Genomic DNA, 27,162 nt, shown 5'->3' on the forward strand with positions numbered 1-27,162 from the left:
AACTTATGGTGTATAAATATAATGCTGCATACCACGGAAAAGTTATTGTGTTTAAACAATACATTTTTCATTGATATAGCTTCTTCAGCTCAAGAGTTTTAAGATATGTTTCCAAAAATCCCCTTTCCAATGGGAAAATTGAGGCCAAGAAACAACTGCCCACAGATAAGACCAAGTCAACAGAAGAGATAAGAAGACAACCTTATTCTCTCTGCCTGGATGGCTTCAATTCACCTTAAAACAGTATTGCTTTGCACAGTTCTGTTCTGCAAAAGGGTTTTATCCAATGGCATTATCCAATATCATTTTAAATGCTATGCTTAAATGAATGCTGCCTTGGAAACTAAAAGAATAAGAGGACAGGCCTGGCCTTCTCTATCTGCAATTTCTACTTCTAGAAAGAAGTATACAATAAGTAAAGCATGATCTTGTAGATAGAGTACTCTAAACCACTGATTTAAAGGTTCTCAGTGCTAGCTGATGGAAAGACCAAATAAGCACTTTTCAGGCTCTCTGATGAATCAACGAAAAATGCAAATAAAAATCATTGTAAGCAAACAACAAAATGGACCTGATAAATCATCCCTTAAAAACTAGATGGAAAAAACATCACATGCTAAATTCCCTTAATATCGCCAGGGACCTACTAAAAGCATACTTTACAAGTCTTTATAAGCCTCTACCATTTGAGGGCCTGAATCTAGAAATAAAAATTTCTCTTGGAGTCAGAGAGGTGAGCATTCATAACGGAGTAAGTTCCCCCGTTCCATACCCTCCCATAGCGTATGGAGAGCTCAGCACTAGAACAGAAGCACTTAAGCCTGGAGAGGAGAGATTAGAAGTAGGAGGATCTTGATCATGCTTATCTCCTGGAGAAGACCAGACTACCATAAAGCCCTCATGGATCTGGAAAGGGAAACAAGAATGGGGAGCTGGTATGGAGGTAGCTCAAGCTGAAACCCCAGGGACCCACGGTTGTCTATCCTCTGACTGCAGGTTAGAGAGGCTAATTTTCTTTTTCATCTCCACCAACATTGCCCAGACAAAACAAAATATAAACAGAGGTGGAAACAGGAGACATGAAATAAGAATAATTTTATTTATAATAAGCGGGAAATTACCCTCTTCTCTTCTAACAAGGCATACATATCCAATTACTCTTAACAGAATGTGCCATATCAGTACTTTTCTGGTGACAACAGGAATGCAGTACAACAGGAATTTTGTATAAAGATACAAAATTCACAAGGGAGTTTCCCCCCACCAAATCATTCATACTATGTACAAATTATAACACTTTTCAGAGCATTTAGTAGTATACAAACAATAATCAGAATGCACGTACAATACTTATGCACTTTCACAAACACCTCTTTGCCAAAGTGCTACCTGTACGATTGGTCACAGCGCACATTCCATTCAATTAGCTGTGACCCAGAAATGCTGGTTGCATCGCTCTTGGGCCTTCTAAATGGTCATCTAAATGATCATGTTTGAGTCAGTGATGGATCCTAACCTTGTACAAGCAGAAAATATGAAACTGCATTACTTTAGGGTTTGAGTGGAAAGGGACTGATGGTTCAAGAGTTAATTTTTTTAGAGGCACTTTAAATCACAGTGATTGTCATTTTAAAATATAAAGGTTATACATATCCATTGATTATTTTAGGTCATTCATTTTCAAAATATTTCCTCTTATGACTACTTCTAAGCATCCTTGGTTTTTATTTTAAAAGCAAAATCAACATATCTACTGAAGGTTAGTCACAAGTTTCACATTGTCAGCAATATATAGTTTATTTTAAGAAAGGAGAGATTACCAAGAAAATGATCCTCTCTAAGGTTATCTGACACCATTTCTCCACCTTTTGGTTCTGGACATTGAAACCATGTCTGTGAAATAACACTCTAGAAGTGCTAATGTTAACAATATCTAATGATACAGGAATCCCATGGCAGGCTCTGAGGGCTGCAAACTTTGCCTTTAACTGGGTTTACTGAACCAATGAGAAGGCAAAAGAGATGCTTTTCCCAGAAATGTTGATCTAATCTTCTTTAAGTACCATTTTTTGAAGGATCTGTCAGCATGTGCCCAGTGGACATCTCTGCATCCTGTAGCCTGGGGACCTTCCACAGCACCCAGGTGCTCTGCAGTAATAACAGTAATAACAGTGCCTTAGGTTTACCTGGGCTTCAGGCTTTGTAAAAACAGGACATCATTTGCTCTGCACTGAAACTCTGAGAGAAAACTTGGCTTTCTAATAATCTTACACATAAGGCACATTATTCTCAGGATGATTAATTAAATCAGAGGCTCCCAATATTGATTGATCATCACAATCACCTGATGGGCATTGATTCATAGATGCCCAAACTTCAACCCTGGAGATCAGGTTTGTCTTGGGCAACCCAGTACCGCAAGCAGCCTCATGCCTAAAATTCTCACTCTGAAGGATAGGAATCTAACATTGTCAAAAGAGGTCATGCAACAGCACTATTTTCAAACGTTGGCATCCGTTAGCACATTTAACAACTAACACTGCCCAAAAGGATCATTAGGGAATAGTCTCTGCTCTTGGAGGCCTCAAAGATGAGTGGCTTTATGGAATTCATAAAGCATCACTTAGATGAGGTACATGTACAGGTCATGACCAAATAGAACATGGGTGAAATAATCTGAAGGGGAAAAGTAGAGGAAGCGAGTGACATGCAGGGGCTTTGAGAGTAGGGGAGGTGTCAAAATGCATAAGGTAGGCAACAACAGCCAAATATGCCCATGTTACAATTCAAGTGTAGAATCAATCCTGCATGATAGATAGTCTTAGCATACACACACACACACACACACACACACACACACACACACACACACACACATTCTCTTTGCAGTTCATCGTCTATCAGCAGAAGATTTACCTTTACAAAGCAGAAGATTTCGGGGGAAATGTAAAAATAGGAAACACTTATCTAGTACTTATGATGTAATGGGCACTCAAGGGAATGTATACATATGGACTAATTTAATCCTCACAGCAACCCTATGAGGCAGATGCTATTACTACTCCATTTTACAAAGGAGGAAACTGAGGCCCAAGGAGGTTAAGGAGCTTGCCTGACGTCACACAGCTAGAGAGTGGTGGATTTGAACCCAGGCACTGGCTTCTCTGCAGGTCATCAGTGACACGCAGTCTCTTCTCCCACGCACAGTTTCATTTGCGGACATCTTTTCGTTCCCACCCACCACTAAGTTTTGACCTGATAAGTTCAGATATAATAGGTATCTCAGAGGTTGTAATCACAACAAGCTTTCTCTTTCAGCTTCCCATCTGCAATTAAACGCAGATGTGCTACAACATCAATAATCCCAGTAAAGAATTTGTGTGTCTGGACTGACAATGTAACGTATCAGGAGCCATCAACTTTGTGACAGCTATCGTAGGACTTTAAAACATATCTGCCAGATGTTTGTCACAAGGATTCTCCTGAGAGCCAGTCACAGGATCTTGTCTGTAGATTCTGACTGCAGTTTTCTACATGAACCTGAAGAAATGGTGACAAAGGAAAATACAGGCATGCCAATCACTACCCACCAAATGTCACTGACACCAGTCAAAGAATCACTGATTAACCTGGAGAGCACTGCAAGGTGAGCTATAGGCTTGTTCTTGCTCTTTAAAATGTCCTAGAGTATATAAAATAACAGTATTTATGGCCTAAGGCTTCCTCTGATGTACACATTTCTTTTAAAAAAGGATTTTGTAGTCAATCATTTTTTTTCAGTATGTTTTAGTATGTTAAGTTGAAAATTACAAAGAACAATATCTGGGTAAAGTGATAAAACACGTAACTTTACACAGACTATCTTTTTAGTCAAGAGCAGAAGTTCTATTATTCCAAGCCAGGGTAAAGGCAGGTGCCATAGAGGACTATGGGAATGAAATGAGATGGTGCATATAAAAAAGCTCTGCAAAACTTTACACTAATTACTTGGCCACTCTCTGGGTCAACTAATGATTTGGTAATAAATGAAATACCCTGGGTTCATTAAAGGGACGCTCTTCTCCATCCTTCAGCATAGCTACACAAGGCCATGGAGCAATTTAGTTAAGCGGCCCGGGCAGTATGAAGGTGAGACAGCCACCATCTTGGAGAGAGCATCAGGCCACATCCTCTGTACCGGCAGGAAGGTTCAAAACCGATCTATTTTGGTGAGGGGACAGCTATGGGAAAGCTTATTTACACTTACAGGAAGTGTTACTAATGGGGCACTTTTACAAATCCAATGGAAAGTAATTTCATAAGAGGTGCCAAAATGTTGCCAGATGTGACAAAAACGAATACATTTTCATTCCACCATTGCCAAAATATGCTGGAAAATTTTAAAGAGTAAAATCTTTTATGGATTGGGTGTAGGGATAAGTTACTAATGATGGCGATCCTGTCTCCAAGAGAAAAGCATCTCCTGGCACAGATAAGGGCCCAGGAGGAGTTGGCCCTGCTGTAGGGAGCATTCGCTCATTCCCCGGAATCCTTGTGAGTCACCAAAGGACACTTCTCCATTTAGAAGAAAGCAAACCGCTTAGAAAACTACAGAGGGAAAATCAGTACATACAGCACATATGCACATACAATATATTATTATTAGACAACATTATATTACTTTGAATAATACGTTACATAATTTTGTATCAGATCTATTTTTTGTGACTGTGTTTGGAAAGTTTTATTAATATATTCACTTTAAACACAAATACCTTTCAGTACTTGAAAATCCATTAAGTATAATCTTAGCCAAATTTCTTATAAACCTCAGTGAAACCACCTCCGAACTCCAGGTTCAGTCCCTTAAAGGGATTAAATCTTAAACACACCATCACAACCACAGCTCTGGCGGCTCACACTTGGTGTCATTAGCGTCTATTTAATATGGCAGCTGATGCCTTGTGGTCCCTTGCAAAAGGGGGAGAGCAGAGCCTTGGAGAAAAGTGAATTATAATTGCCTGCCGCAGGACTGTGTGGCGCTGCCTGTGACAGCAGCAAATGGGGAAAATAGGAAGGCATTAGAGAAGGTCTGTTGTACTGATGAAGTGGAATTCCTAGAACACACTGTGCTATAAAATGAGATTTGGCTCCACAGTGCTGGGAGCAAACAATGGACTCAATAGTACCCGGCCTTGGTTGCTGGGCATATTCTAGCTCCTTTAGTCAGAGCAGCCTTTCATTCAAAGGAGCAGGAGCCACACTAGAGAATGGGAAAGAGGGGGTGGATTCCTGGTCCAGAGAAATCCTGAGAGTGAGATGTTAGGGGGAAAAAAACCAACATCCTTTCAACCAGGATGAATAGTACCACGATAAGATAGCTTCTCACACTCCATACGATATAGCAACCACGTATATCATTTTTTTAAATAAATAATTACAGAAATGACTGATCAAATGTGTCCAGCCTGGGTTAATACAGATTGTGTTTTGGAAATATCTGTAGCGGAGCATGGATCATTCTTAAATCTGTATTCCTGGAGAGGAGTGGGCAAAAGAAGACTTCAATGGGTAATGATGGGAGGAGAGCCACAGAGAGCCCTATAGTAAGAAAGGGCTTTCTACTGTAATAAACAGTAATAAACAGTAACATCAGTAAAAGTGTTTTAAACCATGCATTGTAAAACTACATCCTGCCTTAGAAAGAATTATTATTTGCCGGTACATAGATGGGTAACAGATTCCAATAGTATTAATAATAAGCCAGGAGTTAGAGTTTGTTCCCAACTTGCAAAATTCAGAGGAAAAAAAGAGGAGAGAATGCTTACTCAAAAAGTGTCTCTGGCACTAAAAAGACAGTTGAACTGTTGAAATCAAACTTAATTGTATCCTGTACAAGTAGGAGCAAGCCCTATCTAATGATTTATGGGGCACAGTCAAGCCAGTTTGCCCCTGAAATAGCCACTTTAAAACAGCTTTAGGTTTTAAAAATCCATTTAGCAAAACTATTTGCACAAAACTACATCACAGATAAAATAAAATACACACATTTATTTGGAGGGGTTCATATGAAGATAATATGTAACAATTTGTATAAAGTATTTGTTCAAAAACTGCTGCATAGAAACCAACTTTGTGGAGAAAATTCTGCATTTTAAGACTTGCCTTGGTGAGAGGTGGGTGGTGAAGTCCAAATGATCCTTTCTTGGCCTACCTTCTTAAAAGGTTTCAATTAAGTGTATACATACAAGCATATACACATATAAAACAAATATTCAATACCTTTTGGGAGTTTCATGTCAAGAAGCCCTGGAACCAAAAATCTCTGGCTATGGAGAAAGCTCAGTTCCCCAACAGGGCCTCCTCCCTAAGCCAGGAAAGGCAGGCTTGGGCGTTGAGATGGTCAACAGCAGATACAGCCCATTCCTGCCTTATTTGTTGAGACTGTCAGGAGGGTGCCAATTAGTGCCTATTTTGATGAAGGCTTTTGTGTTGTGAACATCTGTCCACTAGCATCTGGTCAGGGCCCAAGTCCATTTCACAAGAAATACCAAACAGCTGTCAGATGGTTCTGACTTTGGGTGAATACCAAATGAACACAATCCTCTCTGCCACTGGGAAGGAGGGGCCCCAGTTCCCATTATCCAGCTCCAGAGACACCCAGTCTCCAAGCTTTTGTTAGCACATTCCCTAACCCCTGACCAACAAGTTCCTTATTTTTGTGAATCAGGCTGTGCCCACCTGAGTAAACTGGAACGGATAAAGCCAAAATTAACTCTCGTTTGCTTGAGGACTAATGATCAGCCCTTGTTTCTGTTCTTGACTCACCCAACTTCTTTTCTATCTCCTCATTACACCTCAGTGAAGTAGGGGTGAGGGCAGGCTCAGAATAGGGGTTTACTTTCCAATCTATCCACTTTGCTGTTTAGCGGTTCAGCTGTTTGGTTTTGTGAAAGACAAGTGTATAAACCCCATGACTCAATTTGAAAATTCAGTTTATTGGTACAAATAGTTAACGCCACATATAACAAAGTTTTATTATATAAAATAAACTTGTTTGTATCTATACATTGCTTTTGAGTCAGACATTAAGTTAACAGAGCCAGGTGCAGTGGCTCATGCCTGTAATCCCAGCTACTTGGGAGGCTGAGGCAGGAGGACCACTTGAAGCCAGGAGTTCTGGACTAGCCTGAGCAACATGGCAAGAACCCCCTCAAAAAAAAAAATTGTAAGAATTATCCAGGCTTGGTGTGCACCTGTAATCCCAGCTACTCAGGAGGATCACTTGAGCCCAGGACCTCGAGGCTACAGTAAGCTATGATCATGCCATGCCACTACACTTCAGCTTGGGCAACAGAAGGAGACCAGTCTCTAAAAGATAAATGCATATTTTTTAAAAATCTGATTAATTAACAGAGATCTTTGGGCCCTCTTTGTTAGTGAAAATCCCTGAGTATTGTGTTTCCAAACACACAATCCACATTACCTACAATCTAAACACTGCATTCAGAAAACTCACCCAGTGAGGAAACACTTCATATTATGACCTCAGAGTTTCTTCCTCTGAGAACAGAAGACAGGAAGGCTATAGCTCAAGGCACCATGGGCCTGATAAACATAGGCTCCTAACTGGGCACTGGACACAACAAAGGCAAATAAAAACTGTAGCAAAACGTAATCACCTAACTCCTAATGCTTTATTTAATATTTTAGAAATATCCAATAGCATCTAATTTAGCGCTCTGCACATAGTAGGCATGTACTATATTTCCTAAATAAAATGAAATAATGATTATTTACTCAGTTATTTTAAACCATGCTCTCACACACAAAAGAACATAAAGAGACAGAAACTGGCAGAAAGATTCATCTGGACACTATCATCTCCTCATCATCTTGTCTTTTTAGTTTTACTTCTCAAGAACCCATATCCTGCTGGTGACAAAAACATTGAATTTAGCTAATTATATTAGGAGGTTTTGGTGTCAAATATTAATAGCCAATTTTTATTGAGTGATTATGTACCAGACATCATTCTGGTGCATATTGTTTCATTTAATCATCAGACTCCCTTTATGAGGTAGGTACCATTAGTATTTCCCCTTTACAGATGATGAATACGAGGCACAGAGATGTTAAGTAATGTTCCCAAGATCTCACAGCCAATAGAATAGCAACCTCCAGAGCCCATACTTTTAACTACTCTGTCATAACACCCCCTAGAAGAAAAGCTGACTCCCAAGTGTCATTTTGGTGTTCAGCTTCATTTTGTGTGTGTGTAGTAGCGCTAATATGATTTTAGTTGTTCTTCCTGATCTGAGTTTCAGAACTTTGGAAAACCACTGTTACCAGTAACCATTTTTATAGAATACACGTCAGTCACTCTGCTGCTGTGAGCTGGATGTACTTGGAGTGTTGCAACGTTACCTTCATAATCCACTGAGAATGCCATTATTATACATGCAAAAAATAGCTACTGTGTCCGAAATTTACTCTCCCCACTTTCTGCAGACTCTGGAGTATGCTTACTCTTCATCCAAGAAAAAGCAGAGTTGGCACTACTGTCAGAAAAGTACTTAACACCACCATTTAGGTTGCAGGGTGTGCTTCTCTTCTTAATATCTTTAGAGAATAATCTTTAAAGTGCTTGGATCTACTCTTTGAAGGTTTGTAATAGAAAAAATGTGTTGAAGTTTGAGAACTCTTCTCTGAGGACTAATTATATCATAAATTTTGAGGCTGTCTGGTCAAACATATCCCACCCAATGGTGGTTGAAATACTTTTCTTTTTGTTTTTTGAGACAGAGTCTCATTCTGTCTCCCAGGCCGCAGTGCAGTGGCACAATCTCCACCTCTTGGCCTCAAGCGATTCTCGTGCCTCAGTCTCCCAAGTAGCTGGGATTACAGGCATGAGACACCACTCCTGGCTAATTTTTGTATTTTTAGTAGAGATGGGGTTTCGCCATGTTTCCCAGGCTTGTCTCAACCTCCTGGCCTCAAGCCATTGGCCTGCTTTGGCCTCCCAAAGTGCTTTTCTTAATATTTATAATTTTTATTTAAACTAAAGAAGTTCTTATAGCCTTATTTAGAGAGAGCTTATTTTATCACATGGAGCTTTTTTGCACATACAAAATAGAAAATAAAAGTGAAGTTAATTGGTTAAGGTAGTCCTAAAACCTGTGTTAGACTTCGTATTCCGGATATGGCTTCAATTCACAGTCATTGGTGTGTGTTTTTTCCAATGCTGTCTTCTATGCCATCAAGAGCACTGGTGATGTGCACATTTTAATTTATTCAAAATCTTTCAAACTATGTATCATAAACTTAACACTCTAGCTGCTGACTAGATGGTAGCATTCTGTGTGTTTTGTCACCTTTCATGGGATCTAAACAAAAGTGGTTGTGCTGAGATTCAGTAACACTAGAGGGCAGCCTCCAAGTAAAGTTAGAAACAAGCAATAGCACAACTATGCAATAATGTGGCACATAATAGATAAATAATCTATAATTCGGTTTCTCGGCATTATGATACCAACTCAAATATGGTGTCCCAACATTTTTTAAAAATCAAATCGTTCCTTAATGTTTACTTCTAATATGCCTTTAAAATAAGACATCCAAACAGTTTCATAAAGGTTCTCTAGAACCTTTCTAGATATTCGGTTTGTTAAAGCCCCCTGAAAATAGTTGATTTTCCAATCCTGTTTCGTTTTCCTTTTGTTACTCAGCTTCTTTTTAAAATACAGAATGAGAATAAAACATTCATGTTACAAGTTTTATATAGAAACCCCACAAAGAAAAATGCAACATGAAAGATAAATATAGAATACCTATCTTTTTAAATTTTTACTTTTACTTTAAGTCCTGGGATACATGTGCTGAACGTGCAGGTTTGTTACATAGGTATATATGTGCCATGGTGGTTTGCTGTACCTATCAATCCATCATCTAGGTTTTAAGCCCCGCATGCTTTAGAAAATACCCATCATTTAAGGATTCTTTTAAATAGTATAATTATTAGTTATTTTAAACTAGTAGAGTCATCGAAAAATTCTTCTGGACAACTGTATCAACATTTATCTAAAGGTTGAAACCATAAAATGAAATTTGGGATTCCCTAATCATCTATGCAATGAAGATTTACTTATTCCTAAGTAAAATATCACTAAGCACACTTTCCTGTCTACTGCATAAGCAGTGTTCAATTTTAGCACAATGCAGCAAAAAAGAAAAAAGGCCTAGCTGTCTGATTAACACTGTCTTATTAAATAAACAACACAATTTAAGCATTGTTTTGTGAATTACATCGTCTGCAACACCTCAGTTGCACATGGCAATTGAAGAGACAAACACTCATATAAATATGCCCAACATTGAGCTGGGGGGAGAGGGAGAACACATGTATATCTAATTTCAGAATTTAAAAACTTTCATAAAGTAAAATTGTTTGGAATGAAATAACAGGAACTAGGTGGCTGCATATATGCCCCGATTTTTACATGAACAGATCATTTAGCTCTTGGTCCTCGTGCCCATTTGTAACAATGGTTTTTATAGATGCAATGAATGTGCTTCCGTCCTCCTCGTATTAGCCACCTCATATTATGGTATGAGCCTCCCTAAAGTTGAAGAGTGGTCCCAACTGCCAGACCAAATGCTATAGTTGAAACATACTCAAAAACTTCAGCAGTCTTTGTGAAGAGCTGAGGGTGAGCACAATAGGACTAGTGAAAGATTCTCCCCCAGCCTGAAAGCTTGGGGGGATGAATAACTCCTTCCTCCTCAGGCCCAGTCCACAAGGCCTGGTGCGTCACCCAGATAGCAGAAGCAGGAAGACAGCTGGCCAGAAGACAGGTACCCCCTGGAGATCAACAGAGGCCGTCAGGGTACCACGTAGCAGTTACAGTCAGACTGGGACGCTTCCTGTTTAGAGGAGACTATAAAACCCCTGCCCCTTCCTCACTTGGGGCCGACGCCATTTTAGGCCTCAGCCCGTCTGCACCCAGGCGCTCATTAAAACAGCGTATTGCTCCACACAGCCTTGTGTTGTTTGTTGGCGCGCTCTCGGGGTTCGGACCAATACAAGAGCCTTGCAACTAGGTGTTGGACTTTGGTGTTGTGCTTATTATGTGTCACTTAAATAGGGTTTATGACAGCAGTTAATTAAATATTTCGTCTGTAAACCTGGGTTCCTGTCCTGGCCAATGCCGCAACCATCCACTCAGCTCCCCAGAGGTGAGATACCTTGGAACCATTTTTTACTCCTTCCCCTCCTTTACCCCACACATCCAACTGGCCCCAAATCCTGTTGGCTGTACCATGCCAACATACCCAGAATCTGTTTCCTTTTTCCACTCACAGTCCTAGCAGATTTATACTTCTAAAACACGGATCTGGTGACATCATCTTCTTGCTGAAAAGCTTCAGCCACCTGCAGCACCCTGGGCAGAGCCCTCCACAAGCTGCCTCAATGCCTCCTCTGTCTTCAGGGCTTCCCCACATCACCTTGTCCCTGTGCGTCAGTCACCAGGAGGGCCCCTTGCTGTGCGGGGGCCAAGTCCTACATTCCCCACCTCTGGGCCTTGCTCCTGCCTTTCCCTTCACCCCACTGCTCCTCCTCCCCCTTTCCTCCCAAATACGGAGACCTCACTCCGCAACTGAAATGCTTCCTCCTTCAATGGAGTCCAGCCTGACCTCCCAGCTGGACAGAGCCACTTCTGGCCTTTTTAGCATCTTCTGCATTCTGCATTTGGGACAGAGAATAGTCAGGCCTTACACTAGAAAGACTTCACATCTCTACCTTCTTCACTGAAATGTGGGCCGACAGTAGGTACACAGCCAGTAAATTCTGAACTAGTTCACCGCTGCCTCTCTGCAGTGTGTAGAACTTTTCCTTGCCAAGAGTAGGTCCTAAATAAATTATCTATTGAATTAAATTGAGCTGCTGCTTTCACTAGATCTAGTAGCCTGAACCAGAGTACAATGACCTTTGTCAGAGGGAAGATCCACTTAGGTTGTGCCATGCAGTCTATTTCATTCCTTGCTAAAAATGTGTTTCTGTTTTATAGGTATGAGTTGCAAGCCCCAGGAGGATATTCCTGACAGAGTATCTAATTCAACCTTCTGTCCCTCCAGTTCTACCCTGCGCCAGGGTCAAAACTGCCACCCTTATGTAACTATTTATTTTTATCCCGACCATAAAATAGGACTAGAATCCCAAATAAAATCACCTGCCATTTGCCATTTGATATTTCTTAGGGTGATTTTGACTCAAGACTCTAAGAACCTCCAGAGACAGTGAGTGTCCCCTCCTAGCAATGGTATTTCACTGAGAAGTAGGAATTTAGGTCCCGGTTGCACTAAAGCCTCTGATGAAATCCTCAAAAAGCTACTTCTAAACTTGTTCTGTGTCAGGATTCACTTCTCACATAATAGGAATAATGTGAGAACTATGATTGGATAATTTTAATTTTTTTTTAATTTTAAATATTGAGTACATAACACAGTGATATGGAGGAGCACAAAACTCAGATTCATATGGTTTGGGACCTTGTCCAGGCCCTTCCCTTACCAGAGGTGTGCTCTTAGGCAAATTACTTGACCTCTTTGAACCTGTTATCTCATCTTTAAATTGGGCGTAATAATACCTATCCTGCCTAACCTAGAGGGTTGTGATAAGATGAAATAAGGCAATGTTTATAAACACATTTTGAAAAACACAAGCACTATATAAACAGTCTTTATTATTAATAATAACACCATTAAATACAGTCAGTAAGCTGACTTCTAATTCTAATGTAGAACTCAGCAACACTCATTTGGGGAAACGCATCTCCTTACTGGGCAAAACAGCCCTATCTAAACACCTCAAAGCTAGGAGCCAATCTATTCTCTCCCCAACAAGGTGTCACCCAGGAAGGTGTGTCGAGCACTTTAAACATGGCCAAGGAAAAACAATAAAAGATGCAAATACATTATGATTACTTTTCACAGAACAAGCAAGTTAAGACTAGGTATGGTTGATGACATGCATTGTCCTATTCGTACATTTAAAACTCTTTCATGTTCTACGCAGAATTTGCATTTCAATAACAATGTGATAATGTCAAGTTATTCACCACATTTCAAAGGCTTGTCTTGCACACCTGGCATGTTGGAAGATCTGCTAGAGAACTGGATGTAGCTGTTTTCTAGCAGCAAAGGCAATTACATTGTCCTTTTAATTCTTGGGAACGGATGTGTTTGGGCAATATTAACAGGTTTTGTGTTTTGGACACAACAAAATATGAAAACGAAAGCATCACCCTCGGAGATATCCCTGGAGAATTAATTAACCAGCATATTCAGCATGTTGAACTTCCCCTCATCACAAATGAGAGGAAACACCTTGTAGATAAAAGTTGACTTTTTAATAGAAACCTTTCCCTGTACTCAGAACATCCCTTTATAATTTAAAAAAAAAGTATCCAAAAGATGTGTTACCTTTTCTCTTGGCTACATATGAAACTACTTTGCTTTCTAACTTTTGACATCTCCTTGGACAAAGGTGGGATCATGCAACAGGGAGGACTTTTTTTCTGTTAAAAATAAAGCCATACTGCATGCAGTCAGACACATACTCTAAAAATTATTTTAGATAACCACTACCCTGGAACACAGTACAGCAAATATTACGAATCAATTTAATTTCAGTAATTTCTCATGAAGGTGCCTACAGATCGGTAAGTCTAATTGTAAAAGCTAAGCATTTATAATTCATAAGCATAATTACACTAAACTAGATGGGTTATATGCTATTAGGGTTTTGTATAAGCTACAAAATAATTGTTCAGAGAAATTTAATTCATAAATTGGCATTATTATATCTAACCTTTATTAGACCCTCTAGTTAAAAGTTGAATGTAAATAGCACATTAACATCCTAATTCAGGTTTTTGATATTTGTTCTAAAACTCGTGACACAGGAAAAAGTACTTTTAATCAAAAATAAGGCCCACTCTTTCCGGTGTGGAGTCTGGAGACAACGTGCAGAAATGGCACCTCGAAAGGGGAAGGAAAAGGAAGAACAGGTCATCAGCCTCTGACCTCAGGTGGCTGAAGGAGAAAACGTATTTGGTGTCTGCCATATCGTTGCATCCTTCAATGACACTTTTGTCCATGTCACTGATCTTTCTGGCAAAGAAACCCTCTGCCATGTGACTGGTGGGATGAAGGTCAAGGCAGACGAATCTTCGCCATATGCTGCTATGTTGGCTGCCCAGGATGTGGCTCGGAGGTGCAAGGAACTGGGTATTACTGCCTTACACATCAAACCCAGGAAATAGGACCAAGACCCCTGGACCTGGGGCCCAGTCGGCCCTCAGAGCCCTTGCTCCCTTGGGTATGAAGATGGGGCGGATTGAGGACGTCACCCCCATCCTCTTTGACAGCACCCACAGGAAGGGGTTCGTCGTGGTCGCCATCTGTGAACAAGACTCCTCAAAATATTTTCTGTTAATAAATTCCCTTCATGAAAAACAAAGGCTCAATTCTCTACAGCGTCTACAGTATTCCCTAGTTGTTATGTTTAGTACTTTATAAAGGGTACACTTGGGCAAAGGAAATGCTTAGCACTTCTGTAGTATGCTTTTATTTGAAAGAACTGGGGCACCACTCAAAATCCCATTCAGTCTTTGGAAGGAATGGCCTCAAATCCAGCCAGAAGCCGGTAAATATCAGCAATTTTGATAGGTAAATTCCTTTTAAATTAGAAATGGTTCCTCTGAAGATTCAAATACTCCACACCACTTACAAATTTCAGTTGTTCCCCAAGTGATATTTCATTCTTTGTATGACCATTCTGAAATGATGCAGAATCACATTTTCCATTGTAATAAGAATCTAGTGTGGTTTGCATGGCAAGACAAAGGAAGCAAGTTCATGTCACTATTGGCTGAAAATACTCTACCTAAGTACAGCCTCCAAGGCACACAAAAGAAAATCTGTAATCAGAAATCATTAATTAAGGTTAATTAAAGTCCACATTGTATTTGACTGACAACTACACAAAAAGTACTCTTTACTTTTCTTAAGGCTACATGTGCAATGTTGTATCTAACCCGACACCCAAGAGTAATCACAATCTTGTTATCATTTGAGAGGAGAATGAATTCAATTCAACAAAATTCTTTTTAATGAAAAAAGCTTTGATCTTACTCCCACTGTTCTCCTCCATTCAATGTCTTTTGTTGTTGTTTAAACATCTAGCCTATGCGAATACTGTAAAATGAACAGAACCTATTTTCTTACCCTGCCAAATAATCAGGGGTCCATAATACTGAATTTACAAATGCACATTTTCTTTGCTTCTCAGAGATATCTGAGGGGAGGTGGAGAAGGGCTGGGAGATAATTGAAGCCTCTGGGTGAGCCAGACCACATGATCAAAAACTGCTGTGACACTTGAAGTGTTTCTCCACAAGAAATTCCAGTGCCTAGAAGCCTGGTGAAACCAGTAGCAATTAAGGCCATGTTATCCTTTTAATTTACTTCACATTATTGGCCTCTAAAATCAATCCTTTAATGTGGTTGGGTAAGGGATGGGTCAACAAAATAGGCACGTGCATTAAAAATGCTTGTTGATCTTACACAAAAATTTTGGCAGGCTGGATCTGGAGAAATTTAAAACGCTGCTTTGAAGCTCACTCTGAAATAAAAACTAGTCATTTTCTAGTAAAAAGGAAAAAAAATGACTAATTTTCTAGATTAGTCCCATTTGTAAGGAATTCAAAGTTTCTTCTTCTAAATCAGCCTAGATTTTCACTTACGTTTGCATGTCTTGAATTCAGCACTGTTTGCTTCCAGTGTGAGATTATTTTATGTTTTAATCTACAAAGGAATTAAATTGCTTGGCTTAGACTGGTAGGAGTCCTTGAAAGTCCACTTGAGAAATGGAAACTGAAACATGAAGTGTACCACTATCTGTTGCACAAGGCCAAATTTGCCTAACAGAAGCAAGCTGTGTTTTACATCACACGTGAAGCACATAAATCACCAGAATGTGTGTATGTGTATCACCCTCTTACAGCAATTTACTCCCCAAATCCTTTCTTGACCAAGTCACATAATATATACACCACTGGAGAACATTTTCTAATTAACTCTAAAGTCACAAACCTAAAAAAAAAAAAAAAAGCAAAACATTGAAATTATTAAATGAAAAATGTTCATATAATATTCATGAGTTGACAAAGCAGCAGACCTACAGTCCAAAATGTATGAGCCTTTTGTTGCAAAATACAGTAAAATGGTCTCTAGCTCCTTAGCAATCAGTGTCAAGTGTAAAAAACGAAAGGTTAAACGTGAAGTAAAGCTCTACATATTGTCATTGCCAAAATAACACACAACACACAGCAATCATGATGTCATTTTATTTATTTAGTAATCTGCAAAGCCAAAACCAAATTATGCAGCAGAAATTCTAAGCAAAGTCATGAATGGCCTCATTTACCTCCACAATTGTGAATAGCCTTAATGAAGAGTTTGCACCCCTTTGCTTTCTTGTTGAAATATGAAAGTGACATCAGCCTCTGTACTGTATTTTTATTTATTTATTTATTTTTGCCAGCAAGACTGAGCAAGAGGCAAATCCTGGAGTAAATACCAGCTGGATGTGCACATAACAAGGTCCAGGGAGACACTCTCAGAAGTTGCCTCTTTTAATCCAACACTGAATTATACGAGAAACAGTTTTCAGTTTTTCAGAGCACAACTGCCAAAATAACTGCAAGGATTGCAAGCCCTAGTATATCTCAAACCTTTCCCAAGACACCCCAACACTATCTGAGGCACTGAAACTATGGCAACCGAATAAGAAAGCAGCCTCTATGATTAATAGATGAAGATCCCAACGACAGTGTCTAGCTAGGGCCATCATTCATGATACAAGAAGAATTAGCACAGAATCCATCTCGAAAACCATTAACAAGTATTCTTATAAAAATCAACTCCACTGCCATTCTGCCACATATACTTGAGTTTAGAATGCTACAAACAATTTGGTTTCTATTTATCGCTCACTATGCAGGAATGAGAATGTTCTTAGAAACTCAGATGCTCGTGTTTTTAAAATAGTGAAAGGCTTAATAGAATGGTTTTCCACCTGGGTATTTGAGGCCTAAGAACAAATACATTGAAAAACCAAAATATGTGAATGAAGTCAAGTGGCTCTCTGGGTAGAAAGGAGGAGGGACAGTTGTTGAATTGTTTTGAGTGTTTTTTTGTGGAATGCAATTTTTCGTAAAGCATTCCATTTTCAGGAAAGGAACGTTTCCATTCACCAGCTCAATCAGTATTCTCTCAGTTTCCTCATTCAAGGACAGTAGGAGTCTGGGGGAGGGGCGGGGAAGTGCTGAAGTCGCTGCAATATTAATGAAAAGATTGAATACTCTTCTTTAAAAAACGAATCAGGAATAGGAACAGGGAAAGAATGGATCCATCACAGAGAGCTGGTCTGTAAAACTCTCATAGAACATTAAAACATAATTAATACAATCTTTATTTCTTCCTAGTCTCTAACAATGTTTATTTTCCAATGGCATGTTTTCATTGTATTTAATGCCAGATCCTGTTCTGTTCTATAAATGCTTCAAATCAAATCATGGCCAAAGGCTGGTCTTTGAAGCGTAGAGAGGCAGAAGCGCTAAGAAAGGGGTAAACAGCACCAATTTTAGAGCTTCTTCTGCTAAATTTTTTTAATTGGCATGGGTTCTTTGAATTTAAAGTTCTACAGATGACAATTATAGGTTAGTTGGAAATTCCTAGAAAGCACCTAGGAATATTAAAAGAAAGCTTCAAGTCTAAAGGCTGCATGAGGAAATATCTATTACTGACAATACTTTTAAAGCAAAAGTCACCATACTGGCTGCTAAGAAGGATCTGAAACTTCGGTCCTTGCAGCATGTTAATTACTGATTTATCTCACACTCTTTCCATTCCGTTTCCACTTACAGAGTTTGAGAACATTTTATTTCCTAGTTGAAAATAACTGTAACTCTAAGCCATGGAGGCATTCCTAGAAAACATAATGGAAGCAGGGAATTGTGGTGATAACATCAATTTATTTCCCCTTCTGCTGTGCCTTTTAGAAGTCAGATTTTTCTCACTGGTAAGAACTTGTATGACTGTCATTTGAATCAAATTTCAGGTTTTGTAGTAGTGTGTCTGTCAGTAGAATAACTGCTGTCTCTACTGGGGTCAGCCAATTATTTCCTACCTTTGGTGTGGAAGGCAGTAGTCTGCTTTTGCTAAGAGATTCACACTCTCCCAAATTGATTTCAAGCTTGGCCAGGGAAGAGTGACCTGGCAGATGCATGGCCAACCTGAAGACCCTCTTGCAGAAGTCCTAGCCATAGCCTCCTCAAGGGTTCCAATCAGCAGCCGAGTTTCTCTCCTAAGACAGGTATGGTCCTTGGGAATTCAACTCATCCCTAAAATTGTCATTATGAGTTGCTTTCAGATTCTAAATGTAGGTGCAGAGTGTGCATTTTATTATTAAAATGTTAATAAGTGACAGCTATCATTTTTTAAAAACTATCCCTTGGGCTCCTATTTGATATAAGGCTCTGCTTGTTATTATTATTATTTTTTATATATAGTGTTTTTTTCCTTCCACTATATATTTTTTATATATAGTGTTTTTTTGGGTGTGATATTTCAAATTCCAAAGTTTCCCTGTTTCCTGTTTCCCTGCAAGTGATGTGTTCACATGCTTCTCAACTTAAAACCCATGACATTATGGCCTGTTTATGGTATGAATGTTTGTTTCTAGTCCAGAGGTTGTTTTCTTTTGCATCATCTCTTTATATTACAGATTCGTAGCCATTTCCTTTCATACTATTTCCCCTGCCCCCTACAATAAAAGTACTATCTGCTTTTTCAAAATCCATTCCTAGGACATTTTTCATAACTACTGTTACTCAAGTAAAAATAATACCTTATGTTGAATGACTGCTTGTTGTGTGCCCGGCATTGTGACATGCATTTTACAGATATTATTGTGCTATGCATTTTACAGATGTTAGCACATTTATTCTCCTCAAAACCATAACATTATCATCATACTAGCACTTTGCAAATGAAAACTGAAGGAGAAAGGAAACTGGCTTAAAGTCACAGTGTTAGTAAATGGCAAAACAAATCCACGTGTATTGTCTGTCAAAAAAGCATGAGCTCCGCAATGCCTCTAGAGTTGTCCATTACATTCCCTCCAACAGTCCCTTCACATTTATTAACCTCATGCCACAAAATCTAATGAATTTGGCCTTGTTAACGACAAAGATGGAAGCTTCTACTAGTCCTGGTTCACCATGACCTATCTGTGCTACATTAACCGTTACACTGATTTGAACTATTTCAGAATTTAACTGAGCAAAAACAATTATCTTACTTTTAAAATAATTCCTGGCAGAGTGGTACTCCCATGACCTTGCCTGATTTAATGATCATGTTGAAAGCAATGTTTCCTTGACATGGTAGGTGTTCTAATTAATAAAGTTGCTATCCATGCTCTAGGTAAACTGTACAATTTCAATGAATTTGAACATATTATTTAGTTGCATAATGTGATTTACACTAAAACTACATGAACAGTGTATAGTCTTCTAAAAATAATTTAGAAGATGAAGTAGGATCTCTGTTATATCCAGGGTCCGGAGTGGGAAAGAGGGGGTTAACATCAAACTTCCCAAATTTCTAGAATGTGTGTAATATTTCACTAAATACATTCACATTCATGATTTCATATTATATATTCCCAGCAATCCTATAAATTAGGAAGAATAGGTTTACTATTTACAATTTTCAGTTAAAATAATGCAGCCTCAGAGAAGTTAAGTGACTTGTCCAAGGTAGTAAGAGTCTGGAACTCAAGTCTTCTTGACTCCAATTGCAGGATCCTCAACAGCAGATATACTGTACGGGTACAGGGCAGAAACATGGGTTAATAAAGTATGCTATATTCTCCTGATAGAAAGTTGAATTTTAAAACTACTATTAGCAAACTCCAAAAAAACATGAACGTTCTATGGCCAGTGGTTAGAATGCAGAACAAATGAGGCCAGGGTCAAAAGCCCAATCCCCACAAATGCTGGCTGTCTTCTTAGCTGTTTCTTGGCAAGTTGATTTTACCTAACTCAGACTCCCTCCAGCTACAACCAGGTGTCTCACAGATGTGTGCCCTTGGACACAGGAGGGGACTGGGTGAGAGTGTGGGAATGAACAGGCTCCAATCCATCACTACCACTGGAAAAACAACACAGTGAATGTTCCACTAATGATGCATGAGCCATACCACCTATGTGCTTGGAAGATTGTACACACACACACACACACACACATTCATGCATGAAGTATCTCATTTGATAAAAACATGATCTAGAAAAACAAAGGCAGACAAAATAGATAAAATAAAGACTAGTTGTTTGCAAAAAAGATTCACTGTTTATTCATTCAACAAACACTTGTTATGGATGGCCCATGATGTGCCAGGCACAGCTTTAGGTGCCAGAGTGAATAAAGCCTAAAAATGTCTATCCTTATGGCATTATGTTCTAGTGGAAGACAGAAAATCAACAAGGACAACATATAGTTTGTCAGACTGTGAAAAATGCTAAGAAAAAAATAAGGACTGCCAAGAGGTGGGGAGTGCTGTGGGAAAGAGTAAAGTAAATAAGGGGATCAAAAGGCTTCACTGAGAAAGTGACATTTGAACAGAGACCTGAAGAATATGAGAAGCAAATCATGTAGCTATCTGGGGAAAGAACCATCCCAAGGCATTAAAGAGTAAGTCCTTGCAAAGGACCCCAAGTATATGCCATGCTTGACAGATTCAAGGAAGCCCAAGGGGTGGAGGGCAGAGGGGTAGCAGCCTGAGTGCAGACCATGTGGGGCTGCAAAGGCCATAGGAAGGACTTTGGCTTTTATTGGAATAAGATGGGAAAACATCTGAGCGGAGTAGTGATCTGATCTGGTTTAGTTTAAAAAAAAAAAAAATCACTGCTATGTTTTGGCTGCTGTGTTGAGAAATGGGCAGAGGCAGGAATGCTAGCTGGAAAGCTGGCATGAAAACCTAGCAGGAGAGGACCATGGCTTGGCCAATTTGAGGGCCACAGACGAGGAACACCTGCAGGAAGCCTGCAGGCATTCCGAAGGTGGAGCCGACAGCATTGCAGCCACAATGGATGTAGGTGTGAGACAGAAGCTTCAAGGAGCACTAAACTTGGGGGCCTGGCAACTCAAAGAATGGAGTTGCCATTTACTATGATGGAGAAGACTATGAGAAAGGCAGATATGGGGGAGAAAGATACAGAATTACGTTTTTTAAACCTAAGTTTGAGATGTCTATTAGGTTCAGGAGGAGCTACCTACCCACTAAGGATTGGTTATTTGTGAGGTCCAGGAGAGAGGTCTAAGCTGAAGAGGTTATTTGGGAATCATCAGTGTATTATGGTTTTATATGATACCCTCTATTGGTGTAAATGGAATTACTGAAAGAAAGTTTTGCAAGAGCTCATCTGTTTCACAAAGCAAGATACCCTTGTGTATAGACTATATGCATAGTCCCATGGTGAGAAGTTGTCCTGAACTCCTCCCCTTGAGGTTTGTGTGGTATGACATCTCATTTGCCCATTTCAAAGGGATTAAATGCCTCCCTCCTTTCTCTACCTTACCATATCCCCAAGAGGCAACCATGTGGTCGCCAGCAGAGAATAGCTCAGTTGCTCTTGCAGCACATTTTAAAGCAGATGAGAAAAGCCTTCACGCTGAAATAGAAATAACTCAGAGAAAACTTGGCTCCAAGGCACCCCTAGAGAGTGGGGGGGTTTTGATATGGGAGGGTCCAGCAGAATGCCTCAAGGCATCACCTTCCACAACATGCACAAATGTGGCTGCCATAACACAAAGCTCGTATATAAATATGTCAAGGAGCACTCCTCTACTCTAGGAGGACAGAAAATTGTCTAAACCTAAAGAAGGGTGTGGAGAGGGGCAGTGCAGAGATAGGCTTTCCTAGGCATTGCCTTACACAAATGGCAGATGCTTAATTAAAGCATTTGCAATTAGCTTAGCTTGTTCTGTGATTCCTTCCTGCAAACAAATAAGATGGAGAGACTATATTAGCTCTTGGCAATCTAGTTCTAAAAACACTTTCATCCCATCATCACTCTTTTGTCCTATTCTGAAAAGCGCTGAACCCCAACGTACACACAATAAACTATCTGACTTAACTCCTGGTTCAAAATAGTATTTTTCCTTCCATTTCATATAGGAGTGCAACCACCCATTTACTTTTAAAGCATAACTACTTATTTTGAATTTAATACAAGTTCTTAATTTGGATGCCTCATTTTTATTTGGTGAAGATAACAGTCTTCCTAATTCTCACTACGCTTCTGATTCAACACATTAGACTTCACTAGTGCAATGTTACCCGCCTACTCAAAATACAACTGCTATATGTGTTTAATGTTGGAAAAAGCATTTACTAGATTTTGGAAGAACTTGAGGGGTGTGTGTTTGTGTGTAAATAAAAAGGTGCACTTATTGCCACCTTATCGTAACACTCACTTGAAGGCATATATATTTTTTTCACTGTACGGAAAATAAAGAAGTCCACTTTAAGTGGAGAAACATGAACCATGTGTGACTTTATTTCATTCATTCGACATTTACTTGAGTGTTCTATACTGGTTCTTATAAAATTTTTACCTATTTAAGCTTAGTTGTTATGTCCAGTAAGTATATTCAGCTGATGGCTCCTCAGAAATGATTTTCGGTATCTGCTTAACATTTACATATGTGGATTATATGCGTTATTGAGAAGGTATCACATCTCTAAAAGGTGATAGCTGCAAAACCTAACATATGGGGAAGGTTGTCACCCACAAACACTGTAAATAAGAAACACAAAGTAGAATGCTTCTTTACATCAAGTTGAAAAATGACTCATAACACAAAAGTAAGATTTTAAATTTGATGTTCGTTCTTTTCTGCTTTAGACTGGTTTGCAAAGTGCCTCCTTCAAGAATGTCCCAAAACCAAAATAATAACAGGGAGTAAGGGTTACTCAAGATTCAAATAAAAGTTACCATACAAACAAGCATGGGTAAACCAAATTCAAATAGCTAGTGCAATTATTTTTTAATAGATAGTTTAGGTTAATAGGTGGAGACATATAGTTCTGCCACTGTATTTAAGGTTAGGTTAATAATTAACTTTGGTGCCTGGAGTAGTTTAATCAAAGCTTACTGTAAATCATAAAACTGCTCCATGCAGACTAAACACAGCATTAAAAAGTCATACAAAATTCTTGCAATCTTGACTCCTGGTAGCCATTTGGGTATGGTGTAAAAAAGTGTAGAGTATTTTCATTCAGAATTAAACATAGGCATCTTTACTTTGGGGAGAAAACATAATTAAATAATTAATTAAACCACCAGTCTTCCCCGCCATCACTGTAGCATACCACAGACTTGATGCCCAAGATGTGTCCACCAGGGGAAGGACGACGAACAATTTCAGGACTAAAGAAAGACAAGGCAAAGGCACTCGACCTTCCCATCCTGGAAAGACTTAAAAACCAGCGCTGGGAGGCATTAAATAGCTTTTCTGAGACCTGCTGGCATAACACTACAAGTGGGTTAAACGGCTTTTCAGATCTGAGGTAAAGAAAGTTGTGCGTACAAGCGCGAGTGTGTGCGTGTGTGTGTCCATGCACGCCTGTGTTTTAAACCTTTCACAGACCGCATTCAGTAGCGTAAAAAAGCTGAGCGTAAAAAAAGGAGCGATCCCACTGTGGCTGTGCCTGGCCACCGCAGTTCCAAAGCAGCCACCTTTCTCCCAAAGACCGACGGGGAAAAGCCTGCAGGGCTCCCCAGTGCGATACAGGCCGGAGGCTCCCTGGAAGTGCTTGACCCGGCTGTGAAGACAACGCCTCCAGTCTCCCATTCCTCTTCCGCTCCACGCACACCTGGCTCTGCTTCTTCCCTCCCTGGATAGCCACGCTGGGAAACCGTGCGCAGGGAGCAGATGGCTAGGGATTCTGCACCTGGAGCTGGCTACTTGCAAGCCACTGAGCCCCGGCCTGTGTCCACACGCGCCTTTGCCACAGCCTCTGTCCACAGTGGTCGCACCTGCCTCCGGGGTCCTGCTTCCCCATTCACCCCTTCCCCGACTTGTCGAGCAAGTACCGGGGGCCAGGAGGTTCCACTCTCCAAAGGGCCGGGATCTAGCTCCTAGCTGCATCCCGAGCTGTCCGCATGATTCCCTCCAGGTCCGGCTTCCCTCAGACTGGACATGCTGAGCCCCAGTCCGGTCGTGCCTGCCGCCCCTGGCTTTCAGGGAAACTTTCCAGGAGCGTCTGGTCTAGTGACCCCGCCGCTGTAAAGTGGGAGGAGGCGCTGGGCGAAGGGGCGGCGAGGGAGCGGGAAAAACAGCGGAATCCTGTTTCCTTTCCCGACGTCCACAAGTCCGGGACCGCTCCCTGGCTCCCCCCGTGCCGCGGGTCTTGCGAAGAGGGAGGAGACCTCAGGATCCTGTTTTGCACCATCTCCCACAGCAAGGAGCTGAGCAAAACGCGGAGAATCGGGACAAGAGATACTTCCCGCCCCAGCAGGATCAGGCAGGGTGGGTGGGCACTGCCCGGCTTACTCTCCAGCGCCCCATTGCCCCCATGGTAACGCCCTAGGACACAGTGAGGAGTCGGGACAGAGCCCTAGTCTGGGTTTCAAACCCAGGGCCATCTTCTGCCAGGTCTCTCACCCTTCCCCCTCCTGGGTCATCTTTCCAGAGCGAGACCGCGCTGATCTGGGAGGAGGGCGTACCGTGCGCCAGCCCGGTGCAAAGGGCTCGGTGTTTCAGGAGGGACGCAGCCGCGACGGGCTATATCCTTGCCGCTCGGGTTGGGAGCTGCGGCGGAGGACAGGACCCAGGGCGGGGGCGCCGCGTCACCCGAACGGCTGCTCCTGGACACTTATTCGAGCAAACAAAGCCCGGAACCTCTGGTGGCAGCGGCCACAGGAGCCAGGATCTCACCGAGAGACAGGGCGCGCGGGTGCCTAGGGCCATTACAAGTTTCTCGCACTCCACGGAGCCCAGCCCAGACCCCACATTGACAACAAAAGATTCTCTCCGATTCCACACCGTCTCCGCGGAACCCCTTCTCCCACCTGGCACTGGACGAAAACAGCGCTGTTCTACCCAACCCCCTCCAGCCCTCGAGGGCAGAACCCCTTCCCCTGCCTTCGACACCGGGCCAGGCAGCTTATGAGGATCCCACCCTCTAGGGCCCGCTCTGCTCCCTGCTGGGCACGCGTGAGGATGAGCCTTGGGTCTCGCACACACACCCCCAGGAGAAACAGCCATACGCGCCGTCGCGGCCCGGGGCGGCGCCGGGCGTGTGCGCAAAGCGGGTGGGAAAGCTCTCGACGTGGAGCCGGGCGCACTCTGGGGCGCAGGGCAGAGAGGAAAGGCAGGCACGGCTCACGGCTGCTCCCCCAGGACCGGGCAACGCTCGGGAAACAGAGACACAAGACAAAATAAAACGCAGGCACCACAAAGCCGACAGCACGCGCTAGCCACGGCCCCGGGACCCTCAGGCTGGAGTCCAGCTGCCCGGGAGGTGGGGCGCGCCGGGGCGCCCGGCCCGTACCTTTTCGGTGCATCGACGGACAGGCGGCCGGGGCTCGGAGCGGACTGGTACAGCGTGTATCCCATTTAGTAATCCATTATCGAGGGGATCTCTCCGGGCCGCGGGCTGCGCTCTCTCCTCCGCAAGCCTTTGTCATTCCTACATGTGTGCTTGTCTCTTTGGGGGAAATAGTCGCGGCGACTACTTTCTGGGATGCAAACGCGATGTGTTCATCTCCAATGACGAGCGGAGAAGGGGAGAGGAAAAAAGAAAGAAGCCAAAAAAAAAAAAAAAAAAGAAAAAGAAAAAGAAAAAGAAAACCAACAAGGAAGAGGGTAAATGTTCAAGAAACTCTTCTCCAAATCCAAATTCCACTTGGATTCCACTCCGGTGAGTCCCCTTGGTGGTGTCTGCGCCGATTAACAAGTCATTTCAGGGCGGGGGGCGGGGTGGGGGCTGGGGCAGGGGTGCAAGGCTCCGGCCCGGCTCTGCGGCCGGCAGCGCGGTGCCGCGGGTGTGGTGATGCTGGCCGCTGCTACACGCTGCTAAGCGGGCATCGCGGGCGACCGGCACCGCGGAGGAGCGCCGCTGCTGGGTCCCGAGCGCCTGGGCAGCCGAGTGCGCGGTGAGCAGAGTTGGCTGCAGCCTCACCCCGTGCCGCTCACTACTCCTCTGTCACTGGAGAGGCCGCCGCTCCCGGGCGGAGCCAAGTCCCGGACTGGATTGCGCAGATCGGACTCTCCTCCCGCAACTCCGCCTACTTTGGCTGGCGTCTCCTCCGACCCAAAGGAGAGCTGTGGTGTATGTGAGTGCGAGTGAGCGAGGCAGAGGGGGAGAAACTACGCGGTGTGGCTGCAGGTGGAGCCTTGGACCAACTGGCCAGCGCCGCTTCCTTCCACCAGGATTCCTGGCCCCACCGCGCGCTAGGCGGAGGCTCAGCGGGGGCGACTCCGGCTGGAGCCCAGCCCTCACCTCCCCCACCCCCACATCTGCTCTAGCTAGGAAAAAAAAAAAAAAAAAAAATCCCGGACAGCATTGCTGAGACCTGCCAAATCAGAAAAATAAATAAAAATAGACGTAGTGCAGGAGCGAGTTACAAGAAAGGTTTTGTTCATCGATTTTCTTAAATGGAAAAGTTTTAAAGGATGAGGGTAAGTGAACAGCGAGCTTTTCTGATTCTGATTACTGTTATCAAGAGGTAGATTCCAGAAGCGATGGACGCTCTACGTAGTTAGATGAATTGGATAGAAGCCGGTGCGGTTAAAAATACACTTGGAAGATAAGAACACAGCTATTAATTACGCACATACACACGTTAATAAAGCATGTGAAGTAAGCAAATAAACTACGGTGCAGAGAATGGCGTTTTTAACGACGGCGATCTATTTTAAAACTTCATGAAGTTCACATTGTGTGCACTGGTCTTAGAAATAAGTAAACTTCAGAAATAATACGCAAACAATTCCAGTGAGAACCCAAAAGCTTTATGGAAGAAGAAAATCTCAACCACTTCCAAGG

The 27,162-nt window shown here is 41.8% G+C and overlaps 1 protein-coding gene and 1 pseudogene across 3 annotated transcripts in view; one reads left to right on the forward strand and one right to left on the reverse strand.

Annotated features, from left to right (window-relative positions):
- Positions 1-25,770, reverse strand: part of SEMA6A (semaphorin 6A) — a 130,607-nt gene extending 104,837 nt beyond the window's left edge. For all 3 annotated transcript variants that reach the window (XM_024247170.3, XM_002815807.5, XM_054555839.2), the window contains exon 1: positions 25,666-25,770. The gene's annotated coding sequence lies outside the window, so the exon portion shown is untranslated. The remainder of the gene's footprint in view (positions 1-25,665) is intronic.
- Positions 13,894-14,669, forward strand: LOC100938114 (small ribosomal subunit protein uS11-like; annotated as a pseudogene).
- Positions 25,771-27,162: the final 1,392 nt, after the last annotated feature.

This window comes from Pongo abelii, chromosome 4, assembly GCF_028885655.2.
Source record: "Pongo abelii isolate AG06213 chromosome 4, NHGRI_mPonAbe1-v2.0_pri, whole genome shotgun sequence".
NCBI lineage: Eukaryota > Metazoa > Chordata > Mammalia > Primates > Hominidae > Pongo > Pongo abelii.